This window comes from Oenanthe melanoleuca, chromosome 2 (genome assembly GCF_029582105.1).
Source record: "Oenanthe melanoleuca isolate GR-GAL-2019-014 chromosome 2, OMel1.0, whole genome shotgun sequence".
NCBI classification, from domain to species: Eukaryota; Metazoa; Chordata; class Aves; order Passeriformes; family Muscicapidae; genus Oenanthe; species Oenanthe melanoleuca.
This window is the reverse complement of record NC_079335.1, coordinates 107,490,938-107,496,937: the sequence shown is the minus strand read 5'-3', so window position 1 is coordinate 107,496,937 and position 6,000 is coordinate 107,490,938. Positions and strand designations below refer to the sequence as shown.

The 6,000-nt window shown below is 46.9% G+C and overlaps 1 protein-coding gene across 2 annotated transcripts in view; it reads left to right on the top strand.

Annotated features, from left to right (window-relative positions):
• Nucleotides 1–653: 653 nt before the first annotated feature.
• The window catches only part of POMGNT2 (protein O-linked mannose N-acetylglucosaminyltransferase 2 (beta 1,4-)), a 30,665-nt gene continuing 25,318 nt past the window's right edge, over nt 654–6,000 (top strand). The window contains exons 1-3 of one of the 2 annotated variants that reach the window (XM_056485399.1): nt 654–737; nt 2,963–3,092; nt 5,251–5,405. The gene's annotated coding sequence lies outside the window, so the exon portion shown is untranslated. The remainder of the gene's footprint in view (nt 738–2,962; nt 3,093–5,250; nt 5,406–6,000) is intronic. The other variant, XM_056485398.1, reaches the window with a different exon arrangement.

The following is a 6,000-nucleotide window of genomic DNA, read 5'->3' as shown; positions in this document are numbered from 1 at the left end:
ACAAATTTTTCACTGTTTGGGTGGTCAGGCATTGGAACAGGTTGCCCAGGGGTGTGTTGAAGTCACCATCTCTGGCGGTGTTCAAGAGACTTGGATCTGGTGCTGGGTGAAGTGGTTTAGGGGTTACAGCGGTAGCGCTGGGTGGACACCTGGACTGAACGATCCCAAAGGTCTCTCCCAGCCTTGATGATCCGATGATTCTGTGGAGGCTGGAGGAGATCCGGGAGAAAGACGAGGAGATGCAGGTGGGCAACAGACGGCTGAGAAAAGCAGGGGGCTCCAAGAAACCGATCAGCCGAGGAGGCAAGGGCAGCCCGGGAAGAGAGCAGGGAGGGGAACGGGAGCAGGGGTGGGAGCTGGCACCGGGTCAGGGTGTGCGCTGAAGGCGGGGACAGGAGCAGGGATAGGAGCAGGGACAGGAGCAGGGATAGGAGCAGTGCTGGGTGCGCACTGAACGCGGGGACAGGAGCAGGGATAGGAGCAGTGCTGGGTGTGCACTGAACGCGGTGACAGGAGCAGGGATAGGAGCAGTGCTGGGTGTGCACTGAACGCGGGAACAGGACGGCCGCCCTGAGGGCCCCGCGAACAGCAGCCTCCACAATGCCCTTCGCCCGCCCCGCGCATGCGCGGCCCGCCCGCCCCGCTCCCGCCCGCCGCCGGGCGGGGACACCGCGGGCGAGGAGGCGGCGGGGCCGGGCCGGGCCGGGCCGAGGGGCGGTCGCTGCCGCGGGCGGCAGGTGAGGCGGCGCGGGGCGGGGGCCGGTCCGGGCACCCGCAGGGGGCGGTTCGTGAGGGGGCGGCTGCCGCCTCCTTCCCGAAGGGAGAGCGGGTGATGGGGCAGGGGCGGAGCGGGGCCGTGTCCCTCGTGGTCGGCGGCGACCCCACGGCGGGAGGCGGACAAGCCGGGGAAGGCTCCCGGAGCGGGGCTCTGCACGGGCGGGCAGCGGGAGCGGTCCGGCCCCACAGCCCGCGGTGAGTCTGAGCGGTGCCTGCTCCTGCCGGCAGCTGCTCGGTCACAACTCCGATAACCTCCCCAGAGGTCAAAGGCGCTGCGGGTTTAAAGCCTAGTGGGGCAGGTAAAGATGTAGTTCTGTTCTCCTGACAGGCTTCCTTGATGGCTGGGTGCCTTGGGACATCACCCCGCTAGCCCCCCGACGCCTGTTTTCGGCTTTAAAAGCTTAGCAGTGAATTTGCGAGTTTGGCCCCAATATGTACGGATTCTGGGTTTATCACACCCTGCGCCTGTTTAGTTATTGCGTGCTGACTAAGCATGGTGGAAAAGTTTCTCTTGCCTGTGTCAGTTCTGGATGCGTTGCACAGGCATGTTCGGAGGCTGGGCTCTCCGGAGTCTGCTGGGTCCCCTTGCTTCCTTCCAGCCCTCCTCATTTAACCCACTGTTTAAATAAGTGTGAAATTAAAGGCTACATGTTTGGAAAAATAAATAAATTGGGGAGGCACGCTCTTCTCTGGTGATGAGAATAAGAACTGTATCTGAACAACTGCTCAAGCCAAGGGAATGTATCAGTGTTTTCACACCACTGCCATAGTTGGGTAACTACTGACAAATGCTGACTTTTAAGCAGTGACTGCTGACTTTGGTAATAAAACAGGAGCGGCTCCTTTTAAGAGCAATCTCAAAATGCTTGAACTGATTGATTAGCTTGTTAGCTCAAGCCTTGACTTAGCTGGGAACCAGAAGAGCTCTTATTCTCTGCAAGGACGTTCTCCCTGAAACAAATCTGACTTATGCTAAACACATCAGCTGGAAGACAGGGTGCTTATTTTGCAATGTCATTTTCTAAACCGTGGTAGATACCAAATGCGTGAACTAGATACAGGAAAGCTGCTTTGCAGTCTGCTTTTCTGCCAGAGTGCATTTTGAACGGCTGATGATTGCAAGGTGGCAGTTTTACTCAGAGTCTCACTTTTGTGTTTTAATTAGCTGTCATCAAAGCTGGAGTTCAGTTTCCAACACTTGTGAAGTGCCATGAACATGCACTCTAGGTGCCTGGGTAATGTTTTGGGACTAATTACTTAGAGCCCACTCTCTATTAAGCAATGTGCAAAATGAATTGACTATATGGAAATCTATTTCCAGTTAAATTTCCAGTCTCCTGAGTTGCATCTCATTGTGAACTTACTGAGGTTTGCTTCAGTCATTTGAAGGAAATTGAATATTCTCGTTCCCCTTTTTCTTACCCCTTTTCTCTTAAAAATTGTTGCTTTAAAGTGTTCCATAAGTGCTGTGGGTTTAAATGGTTCCCTATGACATCAGCCCACATTCAGCTGCTGCTCCCCAGAGTTTTTAATGTATCTGGCCTGTGCTCTAACATAGCAAGGTCTTTAGAAGGTTTTTTAAAACATAGAGACGTAGAGATCTTCCACGAGTAAAACCATTAAATGATCAGAGCTGTAGATGACTTTTCTCAGCAGAAGAAACTGCTTTCTATTTAAAATGGCTTTTCCAGTCAGAGTTTATCTAGGCTGTGAAAGAGTGGATTTTTCTAGGAAGTAGTGGGAGGCAGGAAGAATCATGAAAAAGAAGGTGGCGCAAAGGAGAGCATTAAATCGCAGAGTCAGAACCAGATCAGAGATCCTCAGCTATGCAGATAAAATTTCTTCAAGAGGACAAAGATGACTCTCACACTGTGGGACAGTATTTTCTTAGGTTGTGTTCCAGGGTGGTTGCAGAATTCAGTGTTGCAGTTCACACTGAGAAGTAGAGTGGGTCTGTGGGCCCACAGAGGTCAGGGAAGAGTGGGGCTAGGAAGGGTCAGTGGGGGTGTGGGAAAATGAGTGATGCTCTGCTGTTTCTCTGGCTGCCTTCCTGGGGAAGCCACTGCCTGTCCCTAAGGGACCTTGCACTGTTGGTACAGAGCACTGACTGAGGGTTACCATTTGTTGGTGGTTCTGCTGTGCTGGATGAATGCATGACATGGGACCCTCTTCCTTCTCATTTTAGGTCTTTCCCCCTTCCCTTCACCTTCTGTGGCAGAACGTGTTCCCTCCTTCTCCAGCAGCACACCACCTGCTCCAACACCACTTTGCACCTTCCCTGCACAGCTGTCTCTCCCTGTCCTGGAAGCCAACTGGTAGGTGTGAGGGGCTGCAAGAAAGCAAGTTTCATTCTTTGCCTTCCAGGCATGCAAGTTGTGCCTGGTGGCAGGGGCAGGAGAGGGAGGGCCGTTCGCACCTGGTGAGCCCAGCCCTGCCCGTGTTTGGTGCAAGCTGTGAGCAGGGCATTGAGCTCAGCACGGGGGAGGCTCAGCTGCCAATGTTCAAAGCCAATTACTGGACGCAGTCTGTGTATGACAAGCTTCAGTTTCATTAGCTGCCTCCCAGGAGTATCGAGCTGTGCAGCTCACCTTTGCAGAGATCAGAGTCTCCTCTGTGATGTTATTAGGTGTTTTTAAAAATAGCTTCATCAATCCACTTTGGAAGAGCTGGTCTGCTCTGATAACAGTGCCTGCTGGTGCTTTTCCAGATAAGGAACTTGTCACTTTTCCTGCTGTCATACATGCAGCTTCTGCCCTATTTAGAATACAGTATAAAAAAAGACTACAGAATAATCACCAGTCTTGAGTACAGATTTATGTGTTTAGTTTAGGAACAACTGAACACTCCTTATTTAACTGCTTTGGACAGTATTGGCTTATGAAGAAGTTAGGATCAAGCTAAATACCGAGTTGAAGATAATAACTTCACATACCGGTGTCTTGAGGAAATATTCATGATAATGTCTCTTATATAACAAAATTACAAAAGACCAAAGATATGTTTTTTTCCTTTCTGTCCCAATTAGAAGGTCATTAGCTTTAAGAAGAATTTGAAATATTATATTGTTAATGTATGTGTATTATCTATACAATGGAGGGAAGCAACCAGATGAAATAGTGTAAAACCAATTTTAGTCTCTTTTGGGGGTCTGAAAAAAAGTTCCCAGCAGTATCATGAGGAAGCTGCAATTGGAGGACATACCTAGTAATTAATTCTATAATGGTGTATGCAGGAGCAGTGTTCTAATTTACACATTTCTTTGATGTTTTGTGAGCAGATGGCATTTTTAAAAAGGTCTATTAATTCTGTGGGAATTTGGTAATGTGTAATTGCTGGGGGATCAGAAAAGAGTACTAGTCAAAGTGAGGCTCCTGACTTCTCTGTTCTCAAAAGGGAGACAGCCCTTTGCAGCCTCATTTTTAAGGTACTATCCTTTTAGAAACCCTTCCTCAAAAATATTCACCAGTGTCCTCAGCATAAATTTGTAATTTGCTGATTGGTCTTCATTAATTGGACTGTTCTCCATGAACCAGTCACTTGTACCAGGGTGATCATGGCTTATTGTGGGTTTTCATAAGAAAGCTCTTTACTCTTTCCCTCTTTCCCTCTTTCCCTTTTTCTCACTTGTTTCATGGTTCCTTTCCTTTTATTTTTCCTTTCTGTTTCTGTCTCTTTCACTGCACGTTTGACTTGGTCCATGTACTTCATGCACTTGCCTACAGGGTTTGCAGCACAGGACCTAAGTACCTATTTGCACTGTGACATCAAAGGATCACATTTTGAAATTACAACTTTTCCTTTGAACAAGAAGAAAAAAAGGTTCCTGGTTGCTATGGTGATGAGCACTATATAAATGCCTATAAATAAAGTAAACAGCTGATTCATGGACTTTGATTTGCACCATTTTTTGCTTTTCTAATGAGATATAATTAAATATCAGAATGGGAGGAAGTGACTTTCTATCAATTTTATTAAATACATATTATGCCTTCTCTTTGACAGTATTACAGCTGAGAATGATTAAATAGTAAGATGTGTATTTTTCTCTCTGTAGGAAGTTGATGATTTGGAAAATCATAGTCTAGTATTTATCGAAAAAACTTTTAGATGCCAAAAGGCACTCCAGTAAAAAGGTGGTGTCCATTTTCAGTTTAATCAGAACATATATTTTGAGCTAAATGCCTATTTTTCTTATCTCTAAGAGACTGTTATAGCTGTTGCAACATTTAAGTTCCAGTCAAAAGTGTCTATAAATGTAATTATGTTCTTCTGCAGTATTTGAAACCCCACTGGTGCACAACAACAAAACTTGAAAATGTCACTGACTTTTTCTTTTATGTCAAAATGACAAAGGCACAGTGAAAAATCATATATTCCTTGTTGAAGTTCAAGGAGGAGGGGGGAATTGGCTTTTTCATAACCTTTTTGTTCTCAGGTCTATGATGTAAAAGTAGCTTTCTCTCTGTGCTAAAGGTGATAATTGTGAAATGGATTGGATGGAGACGATAAACAGTGTGCTGGAGTAATCCCACACACAGGTGTTTCTCACTCAGGAAATGGGTGCACTTCCATTAACAGCAAAGGAGAGTCTATAATGAATGGAGCTGTCCTTGGGGGAAGGAAAAAAGGTATGTGTGATACATAGAACTACTCTTTGGATAAAGGATCAATCTGGTTTCTTGGTGGAAACTGATTTTGCTGCACTGGCTTGAAGAGAGATTTCCTCAGCCCTGAGCTGTGGAATGCAGCTTGTGCACTGACAGGGAGTAGATCTGCTTTCTACCACAGACACAGCTTTGTATTCAAAGCAACTGTCAGATTTCCAAAGGACTTGGAGCACTATCCTGTCCTATTAAACAATGATAAAGTAACACCACATCCTTCACTGTCTTCCTTCCCTCTGTGCATTCAGATTCATGTCTGTTTGCTTTATTAATTGCAAATGTATTTGACTAAATACCTTTTACTTCCAAGCATGGGAGGACAAGGACACATGGTAGATTTTTGCAGTTACACACAACTACTTCTCACAGAGAAAAACACGTGTCTGCACACAGCTGCAGAAGGCAGGGGCAGAACAGGAGCAAGGAATGGTGTCCCTGAGGGTCTCACTTGAGCAGTGACAGCCTGCTCCAGTTTGATTTACTTTTCAGAGGCCTGTCACTATTGTCACAGCAGAGGTGCTGCTGTGGCCAGGCTGGTGGTGCTCACCTGGAGAACAGT